This window comes from Mustelus asterias, chromosome 7, assembly GCF_964213995.1.
Source record: "Mustelus asterias chromosome 7, sMusAst1.hap1.1, whole genome shotgun sequence".
Classification (NCBI taxonomy): Eukaryota; Metazoa; Chordata; class Chondrichthyes; order Carcharhiniformes; family Triakidae; genus Mustelus; species Mustelus asterias.
Window position 1 is genome coordinate 86,304,501 of NC_135807.1, and position 15,112 is coordinate 86,319,612.

The following is a 15,112-nucleotide window of genomic DNA, read 5'->3' on the forward strand; positions in this document are numbered from 1 at the left end:
CGGGGGCACATATTCCAACATACATACCTCCAGATCAACATTCTAAACATATTTCAATCTCTAAAGTAAACATTTAATGCCAGTTTCAACAGGGGGGGGGGGGGGGGGGGGGGCGGAAGACACGTGGAATATTTTAAATAATCTAGTTTATAATCAGACAATTCATAATAACAGCAGCATTTAGAAAATAAAAATGATCAAAAATTAAAAGAATATCAGCGCTTTAAATAAAATACAATATGTGAACATGTTAAAAGGAATGCACAGTGCAATACTTGAGTTAATTCAGTGCTGATGTGAGAATTTATAAAACTGGAACACTTCCTTTTCCCCATCACACAAGGTAAAGTGCAAACCATGACTAAAACATTGCAAAGTATACCATGTAGGCATCTAAAGCAAAGTATACAATACAATCTGAGAAAAAGAACTGTTAAATTTAAAGCTCTATAAACAACAGATGTATCTGAAGCAAAACGCAAAACACAGTGCCCATAGGAATCAAAAGGCATCACTGCTGGAGTGCAGATTACAATGCAATACATCTGTGGTATGGTGGAGGTTGCAGGAATTGAGAAGCATCTATGAAATGCTACAGTGAAGTAGGCCCAAGTAGAAATTTAATGTGCAAAAGAACATAGGAAATTGAGGCAGAAGTAGACCATTCTACCCAGAATAAACTCAATTCATATTAAACAACAAACTTCTGACAGATTCTCAAATTTACAGGGTTGTAATGAACAGCAAATGCTCATCCCCTAAATTGATTTTGCTGCCCCAAATATGTGGCTAGGTTTAATCTGGCTCCAATTTGAGGTGTTTGTAATTTTCAATGTATTTTATTTAATCTGAATGTTGTTTTCTTGTATATTTTAATTTTTTCTTATATCACTTGTATTATCTTTCTGTTAAGGCACTGTATTTTATTATAATTATGAAACATAAGTAAAAGATATAAAAGTTATGATGTATACCAATGATCATAGCAGTGAGCATATAACTCATGACTGACAAAGATTTTTAATGTGTTTGAGATACTTGTATCATGAATGAAGACATTCTTGCATTTTCTGATCGTTTGTAACCTTTTACATTGTCATTGTTACTTTAACCACACAGTTGCACTTTACAGTGGTTATGACAGTATTTCAAAGCTCTAATGCTCAGTTGTAGAATGTAGGCTCCGACCAATGATCTCACGTGTGCCACCACAGGGAGGCATTTAGTCTCCGATTTCAAACTCCACATTCTGTCCATCAGCCAGATTTTCTACTTCTACCGCCATAAAAATCGTTCGATTGCTTTCTCTATGTCGTTATCCCTGGAACTTTTGTTTCTGTACGTTTCTCCCAAACGGAATTTTTCCAATGGTTTTGTTACATGGCTCTAAAGGTAACTATAACTCATCTAGATTTCTAACCCTGCACTATACCTGTACAAAGTTAGAACATAAAAAAAATAGGAGCAGGAATAGGCCATACAGCCTCTAAAGCCTGTTCTATCACTTAGTAGGATCTTGGCTGATCGGGAACCTCAATGCCACTTTCCTGCTTGATCATCATATCCCTTGACTCCCTCAAGTTCAAAAACCTACTGATCTTAACCTTGAAACATTCTCATTGACTGAGCATCCACAGCCCTCTGAACTAGTGAATTCCAAAGGTTCACAAACCCTTTCAGTGAAATAAATTCTAATCTCAGTCTGAAATCGACATCTCCTTATTGTGAGATTCTGCCCCCAATTCTAGATTCTGCAGCCATTCTTCCAAGCTCCAGGTACAGCCCATTTTACTCAAACTTGCCTCATTAGACAATTTGCATTCCAAGAGTCATTCCAGTAAACTTTCATTGCACCCCCTCTGAGGTATATCTATATATATTTTCTTAGCAATGTAGATGAAAACTGGACACGGTGCTCCAGGTTTGGTACCAGCAAGACCCTATACAAGTGCAGAAACATCTGCCTACTCCAGTCCCCTTGTAATAAAGGCCAACTTATCTTTTACATTTGTAACTACCTGCTGTAGCTGCATATTAAAGTTCTAGGGTAACTAGTTTGCATAGTGCCACTTCAAATTGCCCTACAAAAACTTACATTAATTTCCTGGGAGAGGGCAGCCTGCAAAGACTTTCCTCATCAATATATTTGAATAACATTGCAGGCATTGCATGGGTAACAGCCCATGGACCTCCTTTCCTGTGGAGTTTTAAAACTTCTCAATAGAACGTAGGTTCATTGAAAATTGAGATATTTCTTTAAATGTTCACTATTGCTCATCTGCTGTCTTACCTTTTAGTGTAAATTCTCAACTCCCAACAATCCCAATTTAGCCCCAGTTAAGTAATTACTGTTATTTAAGTTCGATATTCAGGCTTTATACTTAAATCAATCTCAAACTCAAAGTGAAATTCTATCATATTATGATCAGTCTTTCCCAGATGAACCCTTACTATGAGATTACCAATTTAACCTGCCTCACTAAACAAAACAAGATCTAAAATATCCTCTTCCCTGTTTGGTTCCACAATGAATTCTCCTTGGATTCTATCTCAAATGCATTTCATTTCATGAACTTGTCCTCCAAACTACTTTTGCTGATTTGATTTGTCCAGTCTATATGAAGATTAATTTCTCCCAGGACTGTTGTATTGCCTTTAAAATAAATTCATGTTTCTTGATTAATACCCTTAATAGTACAACTGCAGTTACAGGGCCTGATCCCACTAACATTTTATGACCCATTTTTTTATTTCCACCCATAGATTCCATTTCCTGCCCTTCCAAGCTATGATTTTTCATCAGTACTGTCCTAATGTCATTTTCTACCCCCAAATCAAAGCTACCTATCCCCTCCTTTCCATTTTGTTTATCTCTTCAAAACATCAAGTATCCTAAAATTTAGGTTCTAACTCTGGTCACTATGTAATCAAGTCTCTATAATGACTACTAGATTGGACTCATTTATCTCTATTTGTGTCATTGGTTCATCTATCTTGTTATGAATGCTTCATGTATTCAGATAAAAGTGCTTTTAATTTTAACGTTTTTCCATTTTCCCTTGATTTGATCTTAATCACTGATTCAGTATTAACATTTAACTTTTTGTTCCTTCCTGGCATACACTGCTCATCTTTACCCAAATCGCTGCATTGCTCTGTGGCCTTGACTTTCCTCTGTAGATTTATAAATTTTCCCTCACTTGAAACCTTCCCCCTACTTTTATAGTTCAAATCCTCATCTACAGCCCTAGTTATATGACTCTAGTCCCACTCAGTTTTAAGTTCTGCTCTTGTTGTTTTCAATTTTATCCCTTAGGATTCCTTCTTCACTTGTTATCCCTGTCCCATATTTGTCAACAAATCACTCAACTGTCTTGCTTTATCTGTGCAACATCCTCAGTCCTGCTTGCACGATCCATTCCACTGACTAGATGTGTTTTACTTCCTATCATTTGTGACAGAACATGTAACCATTTACTATACATCTAGAACTTCCCACTTGTCACCTCTAACTTCATACATTTCTTCTCTTCAAAAGCCTCCTTAAAAGCAACTTCTTTGAATATATCACCAGCACTTACACCTGCTTCACTGTGACCCTGAACTATGAAATATCTTGCTATATTAAAAGGCACTGTAGAAAATTAAATTATTGTTGCTATAGCCTGTCAAGTGATATTGAATAGTGACGTTAAATGCTTATCATTTAAACAAAAGAATTCCATTGATTTTTTGTGAACAACATGAAAATATGACAGAGTGGACTGTATTATTTTCAGCTCATGCATGACCTGCAAAGTGTGCTATAACAAAGTTAATTTACTTTGAGGTCAATTAAATAAATCTGCTTTAATTGAAGGTGCATTGTAGGAAAATCAGGATCCAAAATAGCATCGGGCAAGTTGGATGATTGGCTCTGGACATAAAAGCACTGGTTACTTTGCATTGAAATCACTGAACGATGGATTCACCAGAATATAACCAGTGGAAAAGATATTGGTCACCTTAGCATGATTTGGAATCCTGACCTCAAAAGTACATCCTTAAGGTGGTTTTAGAAACATTGTTTTTATAAATGATTAGCTTTTAACATTCATTTGTATAAATGAGAAGAAATTACTAATGACGTATTGCCATCTGATAAATTGATTTCTTGCTTGGTTAGGGTAAACCACATGAATTTTAGAGAGCCTAAGTAGCTTCTGATTTTGATACTAAGTGACCATTAAAATCTGTTTATACAGTGGCTCAACATCATCAAGAACAGTTTGATTCTCAGGCTAAATGTTGCTCCTTTGGACAGCCTCAATGATGGCTCACCTCTCAATGTTTCAATCCCACCTCCCAAGACTCCGTTCCCCTGGATTCCCAAGTTTTAAACTCTAGCACAACTTACAAGCACAACCTCAGGTCTTTAGCTGTGTTGAGCAAAACACGACTGCTCCAAAGGATTACCTTTGCCCCAAAGGCTCACAGCACAGTTACTGACCTTTTGCTGCTTTCTCAGATCTCCAGGGCTTCTCCCAAGCCTCTTTTTGCTCCTGTCTCTTTGGGACCTCTTTGTCTCCGCTCTCTGGGCTCCCGCTTTGAGAATTCTCCCTGTCCCCTGTCAGGCACGTAGCTCCTGAGTCTTGTGATGGAGGTTTTTGTGCCATTATTTTATATCTTCACACAGGAACAATAGGCCATTATCCTTGGCCCACAAAAATGCCAAATGCTGGTCTGCACAAGCCTCACTCTGTGCATGCGCAGAAACTCCCAAGGCCAGTTGGGATGTGCAGTCCCCAGCCCCTGTTCAACAATAAGTTTGAATCTTGTAACAATCCTAAAATTTGTCAAACTCAGCCTTGAATATACTCATTGACTAAACATCCACAGTTCTCTTAAGGTCGAGTAATCCAAATATTCACAATCCTTTCAGTAAACACATTTCCCCTCTCGGCGTTAACAGCTGATCCCCATTCCTGGAGACCATACAACTTATTTCCACACTGACCAGGCAAAGGTAACAGAATCTCCACATCGACCTTTGGCATGCCCTCTCAGCATTTTATATTTCAATGAGACAACATTCATTCGTCTACTCAATCTCGCTTTCTCAGGCAACATTCTCTTCCAGGAATCAATATGATGAATCTTCAATGCATCCCTAAGATAAGTACCAAACATACTCAGGTAAAAGTCAAATATTTGAGATTAATTTTTTAGGCTAAAAGTCAGGGGGTTAACTTTTACACGGGCAATGTATTTGAGAGATTAACATACTTGATTAATCTGGATCCAAGACAAACTGACACGATAGAATAAATTAATGAATAACATTGAAGAATTTATATTAATTCTCTAACATTTACTAATTACATAACATTGAAAGTACACACATTTCACCCAAAACAATACATGTACAATAATGAATTAACTGTAATGTTTCATATTGAAATGTTTCAAGTTCACAGTGATCACAATCCGAGTCACTGAACTATTCATTCCAATAACCTGGCTGTATATCATCATATGGATCGTCTTCTTAATCATTGATAATTTTGGCATTATCTTTCCACAAGTATTTGTCCTCCACTGAGCGATGTTGGCATCAAATTCATTGGCACCATGTTGCGAGGAAGGCTACTTGTATATTTCCATCTTTAGTAAATGTTTTCTTGCCTTCCAACATCCAATGATTCCACAGCATTTGTATTCTGTCCTTGAAAGGTTTATGTACACAAATCCAAGAGCTGAATAACACTTGCAAAACTGCCTGGAATAACTGCCACATCGGTATTCGTTGATCTCAATCTTGGACTACTTTGTAACAAGGTGGGATTTGGACATGTCCCAAATGAGCACATCTTTCCCTTCGTGTAGTCCTTTGCGTGTGAACATCATCAATGGCTTTAATTTTGTGCCATCTGCCATGCAAGGTGGAACCACTGATTAATCACTTGACCAGTCATTTTTATGAAGATGGTTTTTTTCAATCAGTCTAGTCTTGTTTGTTGGCACGTTGAAGTTCATCAGTATGTCATACATATTTCTAATGTAAGCCAATCAATACATATTCTTCTCTTTATGTCAGATGACAAAACAGTGGAATTTCAATTTTCCTCGAGTTCAGGTGACAGATGCTATGGAAGTTTTGGTTTCTGACAGGAGTACTAAATCGTGCCTTTTCTTACCTTGTGCACCATCTGGCATTGACCTTGAATGCTGAAATTCTATCTTACTTTACTTCTCTATGGGTGCAGAGTCAGGTCGCTCTGCAGGACCATTTTGGCGATACTTGTTAACCCAGTCTGTCATTTTTTTTCCAATTTAAATTGAGATATGTACTTGATCTATCGTGATGCCTTTTGAGGAAGAATAAATAATGTGGTACACGTAAGTCTTGCTGATAGTCATTAAATGGCAGAGGGAAAACTAAAGGTTCCCGCACATGCCTTTAAAATGAATGAACAAGGTATATCCTTCCTTAGATACACAGAACGAAAAGATACATACAACTCTAGATGCGTTGTATCAAAGGCGTTTACAATTGCAGTAAGGCTTCCTTACTCTTGTACCATTATCCTCTTGCAATAAAGGCCAGCATACCATTTGAATTCTTAATTGCTTGCTCAACCTACCTGCATGTTAACTCATATTGACACATGTTGCAATCCAAGCTGTTGTTATGACTGGATGAGAAGATCCCAGAAAGGAACGCTGGCTCAGAAGACCATAATGGTTTACCTTTGTTTAGAACACATGGAGGAACACGTGGAGGGACTGCATCACAAGACTGTCAATTAGCAACAAGAAAAAATAAATATTAATACTCCTTCACTCCCCCTTATCTTCACAAATGCACACAGATTTCATGGATATCTTCTCTAGCGATCACTCATTAACTCCATATGACTGTCCACCTAAGAAACTCTGTGCCACTGGTCATGAGTTCTCTGGGTCCTTGTGTGGTTGATGAACCTGATCCTCGAGCTGCATCTCCAACTGCACATTTGGCAGGTCCTTTACCAATCCACTCCAGGACAATATCTGGTCTCCATCAAGGTTAACGGAGGAAACATGAAACATTTCCTACACCTGGGGAGCCTCTCATCTAAGGCTGACATTGATGCAGAGAGGTGGAATTGTTCCTTGGACTCGAGATCACTGGTATTCCTTTCTCAGGCTCCTTTTGCCATCGGGTGTTCTTGAAGAATTGTGTCTTTTCAATCAGGAGATTCCTGTAGGTAAGTTTCTTCTGAGCAAAGGTCTCCCAAGTATTGACATCTATATTGCATTTATTGAGGTAACTTTCAGGGTGTCTTTGAAGTGCTTCCTTTCTCCTTCTCTTATTCAGGTGCCATCCTTGAGCTGAAGAAGAAGATTTGCTTTGGCAGTTAGGACTCTGTCATCTTGAGCATGTGGCCAGCCCAGTGGAGGTGGCTTTGGATGATCATGGCCTCAATGGTGGTGCCCTTAACTCCAAGAACGCTGATGCTAGTATGTCTGTCCTCCCAATTGATGCAGAGAATCCATCTCAGACAGTGTTGATGTTACATTTCCAGGACCTTGAGATGGCATACGTACGTACTCCAGGGTACTGAGTCGTGTAGATGAATTGGGAGGTCGACTGCCTTGTAGACGAGGATCTTATCAGCATGAATGTTGAAGACTCTCATCCTTAGGCATCCAAAAGCGATGTTCATGGATTGGATGTGATGTTGGATCTCTGCGTCAATGTCAGCTTTAGACGAGAGGTGGCTCCCCAGGTATGGGAAATGTTTTATGTTTGGGAGGGTTTCCTCCCGTGATCTTGATGGAGACCAGACATTGCCCTGGAGTGGATTGGTAAAGGACTTCAGTCTTCTTGATGTTGAGGCCGAGGCCGATTCTTCAGTATGTTTCCATGATGGCATCAAGCCGAGCTTGGAGATACTCTTTTGAGAGAATGGAGATGGTGTCATCCACAGACTGCGAGTGATGCCAGTTGATGTTTTCTTCTTGAATTTTACTGGTTGAGGTTGAAAAGTTCTGTCCATCCTGTAGATTATGTCCACTCCACTGAAAACCTTGTTCTTGACAAGGTAAAAGGGGCGATGGCACATCCCTCTTGACTCCAGTTTTGACCTCAAAAGGTTGCTGCCATATGTCCGTCAGCGAGGACTGCCGCCGACATCTCGTCATGGAGGAGTCGAAGGATGGTGATGAATTTCTCTGGCAGCTGGCCTTTGATAGTGTTTTTCATAGCACTTCCTGGTTGACAGAGTCAAAACCCTTGGTCAGATTGATGAAGATCATGTAGAGTGCTTGATGCTGCTCCTGGCATTTCTTGAAGTTGTCGAGCAGAGAAAATCATGTCCATTGTTCCACGGTGTGGTCGGAACCCACACTGGCTTTCTGGAAGGAGGTGGGTAGCGAGGATTCAGATGACGATCTTCCCAGTGATGGAGAATAGAGAGTTTCCTTGGTAGTTCTCACTGTCAACTTTGTCTCCTTTCTTGAAACTGGTGGTGAAGACGGCATTCTTGAGATCAGCAGGGGTTATTTTCTGTCCCAGATTTTCAGGAATAGCTGATGGAGATGACGGGTCATCTCTTCTCCTCCAAGTTTGAAAATCTCCACTGGAATTCTGCCCACTTCTGTGGCTTTTCCATTCTTCATGTGTTTAATGATGACTTCAAATTCACCTATGCTTAGTGGGAGTCCAAAATCATCTTTGATGGGGAGTTGGGGGATTTCCTTGAACACGTCCTCATCTACGATTGTATCACAGTTTAGGAGATTTTTTGAAGTTTTCTCTCCATCGAAGGATGATTTTTTTTTAGTCTCTTAAATGGGTTCCTTTCTTATTCCACATTGGTTTGAGACCTAGGGTGTTGGATCCATACAATGCCTTGGTGGCACTGAAGAAGTCCTGAGTGTCATGCTCATCGGTGAGGAGCTGCAACTCCTTAATTTTCTCAGTCCGCCATTGGTTCTTAATTTTCCTAGTTCTTCTTTGTACTTCTGCCTTTGCTGTTTGATAAGTTCTCCTCTTTGCTTTGCTGATTATGTTGTTTGACTAGGCGTGGAGAACTTTCCTCTTCTTGTTGGTGATGTTTTGCCAGACGTGGAGAGCTTTCCTCTTCTTGTTGATGAGGTTGTTCTCATCAAACCAGTCTTGGTGTTTCCTGATCTTGTAACAGATTGTTTCTTCACAGCTTGAGATGTTGGCTGTCTCAGTTCTTTCCAGTTTTCCTCCACTCCATTAGAACAAACATTTTGGAGATTTTGCTAAAGACATCGTAGGAAGTTTGCTTGCATGCTTGGCTCTTGAAGTTGTTCAATGTTGATCTTTTTTCTGAGCTGTTTCTTCACTTTCCGTTGCTTCTGATCGAATTTGCTAGGACATGGAGTAGTGGAGGAGCTGGTCTGTCCAGCAGTCATCTGCACTGGTCATTACTTTGGTAAGGAAGGCATCCGTTTGGTCTCAGGATTGAACAATGATGTAGTCGATCATGTGCCAATGCTTGAAATCTTGAACTCATTATAATACAATTTTCCTTCACTTCCTCTCATCTTCACAAATGTATGCAGACTTCAAGAATAACACACCACTCTGAAACCAAACGGCAGATGCCATTCAATTAATCGTCTGTGGATTTCCCCTCAAATTCCCTCCAGACGATTGTGACATGAGTATTTCCAAACTCCACTCTCAAAAAGACACGCTTGAAAATCTTCTTTCAAACAATGCTTTCCCTCAGCTGTTCTCAAAAGTTTGCCTCCAGGTTTTTCAACTCTTCTTTCAAGATTCATTTGTCAAGAAAGCTTTTACACAAACTCAGAGATCCAGCCACCCATTGCTCCACAATTAATTCACCTGTCACTTCAGTCCAATATCACAAACCTTAGAACCACTTCAGATATCTTTCTGACTTCTCACTAGCCAACTCTATCTGTGGCTTCAATGAACAGTACCCTGTTCTAGTTCCAATTTCCTCTATTTCTTTAACTTCAGACTTCCTGGAAACTTCTCTTGTTTCCTGAATTAGCAGTTTTTGTTTAGGCATCTGGTACTTACCTTCTTTGCCCCTTACTCCATTGTATGGCATTTCTTCTAGCAAAGCTGAGAGAGATGTTCCCTCTTTCCCCATGAAGCTCCTTCTAGTCTGACTTCCACTTAAAACTAAAAACTCAAAAAGATCTTCTCCCTAAAAGTGCACTTGGCTGCTAAAAACATTTTAATCCTCCTCGAGCTCATGTTTACTTTTCCTGTTGTAAGCTCTTTCACCACAATAGAAACAGTTTGGAATGAAACCAAAACCCCATACATGCAAACATCCTGGTTTAACATGAATCTAAATAAAGGTTTACTCATTCCTACACATAACCATTAAATTAAGTTGACTTATATCTATATCTTATTTCTCATATTTAATACACTTGTAGCTCATTTAAATTAACTATTTCTTTCCTAAGTGCCTTTTTGCCAGTTCCTTAATAATGGATTCTAGCATTTTCACAGCGATTTGCATCAGTTTAACTGACCTGTAGTCTTTCCCCCTTTTCTTGAATAGTGGCATTACATTTGATAGCTTCTAATCCACTGAGACGATGTCCATGCATTTCATGCACTTGGGCTGGAGATGAATGAGAAAGGCGAGTTAAGAAGATTGTCCGAGAACCTGGGGATTATGTTTGCATTCCAAGTTGAAACTGGGATAATGCAGGACTAGTAGAGGAAAGCAGGAACTGATACAGATTTACGTGGTCCAATCAGATGAAGCAATGAATTGTTAAATCAGTTGTCTGCCATTAACGTTCAAGTTTGCATCCCTAGGACTTAAATGAATACAGATGACGCCCACATCAAGGGAATGGTAAAACTAAGAGAGGAATGGTTTTAATGGGGACAACGGCAAAGGTGATGGTGCGGTCGTGGTTGAGCAGATCGGAAGTTGTAGAAATGTCAAAATCTCACTTAACCTCTTTGTAGTTTAAAAGAAAAATAAAGTTTATTGTAGAACCTGGCCAAGAATATTTTCTGTCACTTTATATATGATGTTCCTGAACTTTAATAATGTACACACCCTTTTGTTGTCTGGCATCATCAATTACTTACTATCAAGTTACAGAGAAATAGTACAATGGAATGAATACTCAGAAATTACAGTGCATAGGAGAGATGAATGATGAAGAGACAAATTTTTCCACCTCCTCATTCGAGCTGTATTCTTTTCTTTACAGAATATTAACTTAATATGTATTAACCAGTTTTTAATTTGTCAGGATACGACATGGCTACAGCATGATCTCTGCACCACGAAAATAAAAACTGTGATTATGAAAATATAAACGAGTCGAATATGACTGCCCTAATTTAAAAGGCATAAGCTCTTCATGGTGGCAAAGTGGTTAGCACTGCTGCCTCACAGCGCCAAGGACCTGGGTGTGATTCCAGCCTTGGGTCACTGTCGGTGTGGAATCTGCACGTTCTCCCCGTGTCTGTGTGGGTTTCCTCTGGGTGCTTCAATTTCCTCCCACAGTCCAAAGATGTGCAGGTTAGGTGGATTGGCCATGCTAAATTGCCCCTTAGTGTCCCAGGATGTGTGGGTTAAAGGGATTAGAGGGGTAAAAATGAGGGGTTATGGGGATAGGGCTTTGGTCGGATGCTTTGTCAGGGAACGGGGTCGGTGCAGACTTGATGGGTCGAAAGGCCTCCTTCGTGGGATTCTATGAATATCATTCTCAAGTAAAATAGTAACTTACAGATATGACAACTAACTGTAGTGTACTTCAAAAATAAATTGTCAATCTTTCGCTTGTTTTTTTACTAATCAGTAGCAATTTGCCTCAAATTGCTGGCAAACAGAAGTAATCACTTGATTATAATTTGAATTACAGAAGGGAGCCTGCAGAAACAGGCATGATTATGTCCATTGCAGAGCAATCTGCAGCATTATATGCGCCTTGGGCTACACTGACTGATAGCTTTTTTTCCTTTATCTCAACAAATTGTTTCAGCTTGTATCCAACTGTGCCCAGCATTATTTCAAGTTGATTACAATATTTGACTCAATCTGTCATGGATAAGAGTAGTACTATAGTCGAGGTGAACTCCCTTTCCCACCCCCCACAATAACATTAAGGAAAGCAACAAACCCATCTTCACATCTAATTGTCAGGTAAGGGACAAGGAAGACAAAAAAAAACTTTATCACAATGGTTAGTGAGTGTTCTCTTCCTCTAGAGTACATAATAAAATCATTGTCATAAACCACAGAATTTCTACTGTAAATGGCAGAATTTGAGAGTTGGACTAATCTGTCGGTATGGTGACAATTCCTTCCAAATCATCACTAAGTGATAAACATGCAATTTTTCTTCTTTATTTCTTGATAAGTAAATGACCGCAAGAAACTACAAAGGGTCGTGAACGAAGCCCAGTTCATTACGCAAACCAGCCTCCCATCCACTGACTCTGTCTACCCTTCCCGCTGTCTCAGAAAAGCAGCCAGCATAATCAAGGACCCACGCACCCCAGATATACTCTCTTCCACCTTCTTGTCAGGAAAATGATACAAAAGGCTGAGGTCACATACTAATTGACCCAAGAACAGCTTCTTCACTGCTGCCATCAGAATTTTGAATGGACCTACCTTAAGTTGATCTTTCTCTACACCCTAGCTATGACTGTAACACTACATTCGGCATCCTCTCCTTTCCTTCTCTATGAATGGTATGCTGTGTCTGTATAGCATGCAAGAAACAATACTTTTCACTATATACTAATACATGTGATAATAATAAATCAAATATTTCATTTGGAACCCCTTCATATCAAAGCCTTTGATAGGATTACACATAAAATAATCATTACTAAAACACTTATAAATTGAGCAATATAGCATTGTTTTTTATACATGAAGCTTTTTTATTAAGTTATCAGCATATGGCAGGAGTAAACATGTGGTTCACTAGTAAAAAGATAGAGTTGCCATAGTCCCAGATGACCATAGGTTGCTCTCCCCTTTGAGGGAGAGTTGACTGGCGATTTGATTTATCGTCACATGTATTAGTATACAGTGAGAAGTATTGTTTCTTGCGCGTTATATAGACAAAGCATACTGTACATAGGGAAGGAAAGGACGGGGTGCAGAATGTAGTGTCACAGTCATAGCTAGGGTGTAAAGAAAGATCAACTTAATATGAGGTAGGTCCATTCAAAAGTCTGGTGACAACAGGGAAGAAGCTGCTTTAGAGTCAGTTGGTACATGACCTCAGACATTTGTATCTTTTTCCCGACGGAAGAAGGTGGAAGAGAATATGTCTAGGTTGCATCGGCTCTTTGATTATGCTTGTTGCTTTTCTGAAGCAGCGGGAAGCGTAGACGGAGTCAATGGATGCAAGGCTGGTTTGTGTGATGAACTGGGCTTCATTCACGACCTTTTGTAGTTTCTTGCAGTCTTGGACAGAGCAGGAGCCATACCAAGCTATGATACAACCAGAAAGAATGCTTTCGATGGTGTATCTGTAAAGGTTGGTGAGAGTCGTAGTGGACACGCTGAATTCCCTTAGCCTCCTGAGAAAGTAGAGGTGTTGGTGGGCTTTCTTAACTATATCAACCAGGACAGGTTATAGGTGATCTGAATACCTAGAAACTTGAAACGTGAAACATTTCCACTTCATCCCCATTGATGTAGACAGGAGGATATCCTCCACCTTCTTGAAGGTGGTGATTTAACCCGAGGATCACCATACCTCAGGCAAGGGGTAAGGTTGAGAAGGCAGGCATTCATGAATAACCTCAGCTGGTACGGGAATTGAACCTGCACTGTTGGTGTTGCTCTGAATCACTAAGCAGCTGTCTAGTCAACTGAGCTAAACCAACCCACTCCTAACTAGTGTGGTTCACTAGTAACCAGTAGAACAGATGCAATAGTTCTGTTTTGCATTAATAAAAGTCTAATTCATTTTGTTTTAAATTGCACAATTATGCATGAATGGAAACATACAAGACAGAATTATCTCCACATATCTGGTGTAAATGTAAATTTAGGCAGGAGAGAATTATATTTTCATATAATCGGTCCAAGTTTATCAAAGATTAATATAGGCCCATGAAACTGCAACCCATCCCTGGCCTATTATTTTGTAATATACATACAAGTTATTTTTACATTTTTTTACAACAGTAGTTACTGAATTGGTGATGAACTTTTACGAGGAAAAGCAGCGAATGTGCGATGTCACAGACATAAGGGGACAATGGATGTCACACAAAGAAAGTTTATAAATATGCAGCTGACAAAGATTTTCAGAAATCATAATAAAATAGTTGGATACATTACAGTATCTCAATTGCCATACAAGTGTAGGATACTTTCATGAAAAGAAGTTCATTTTGATTTAGAGGTACGCTATATTAAATCATAATACAAACAAGTTTGATTGACTATATACAACTTTATAAATTGGATATTGTATGTGATCATGAATAATATCCCCAATATTTCCACATTTGCAAGACATTAAAGATGAAAAGGGTTTCTGTTTTCTGCAGATGAGCAAATCAAGTTACTTTATTTTTAAATTGCTGAAACAGCTGGATCTGCCTTTCTCCACTCATCTCATTGGTATCATAACTAGCTATACCTCGCTGTATTACTGTGTCTATAATAATTTCAAATAAACATTTTTTCAAAAGCTTAAACAAACCTACCTCAGAACATGTAATGGAAAATGTTAGTTTTAAGTTAGCTTTTGTAGCAATTTTTAAAATTATTTTAATATAGAACAAAACTGAATTTAGAGGGAGCAGCGGTGACTTTGATGATGACCCCTAATGATGAGGGAAATGGAAAATGAAAAAGAGCAATCTGAGACCATGCACAGCCAACACGTGCACTCATGTTAGTCTTACTTTATATTTCTACTTTGCCACTGATATGCTCTATTTTGTCTCCAGTCCTTAGCTGTTATGTCAATTAACCAGCATAAAGATAGATCCACAAGCAAACCCTTTAAAGCCTGATTGGCAGCACAATTATTGATACATTGACACTTTTTATCACTTAAGATGCAGTAAGGTTGCTTCAGTTAACTTTCCTTTCTTAACAGCCACCTTATAGTCTTTCTAGCTGTTTCG

General features: G+C 39.1%; 1 protein-coding gene across 2 annotated transcripts in view; it reads right to left on the bottom strand.

The window, feature by feature from the left end:
* Positions 1–15,112, bottom strand: part of tmem200ca (transmembrane protein 200C, genome duplicate a) — a 32,354-nt gene that overhangs the window by 15,369 nt on the left and 1,873 nt on the right. The window contains exon 2 of one of the 2 annotated variants that reach the window (XM_078216427.1): positions 10,513–10,604. The exons of the other annotated variant lie outside the window; for it this stretch is intronic. The gene's annotated coding sequence lies outside the window, so the exon portion shown is untranslated. The remainder of the gene's footprint in view (positions 1–10,512; positions 10,605–15,112) is intronic. 2 annotated transcript variants of the gene reach the window in all.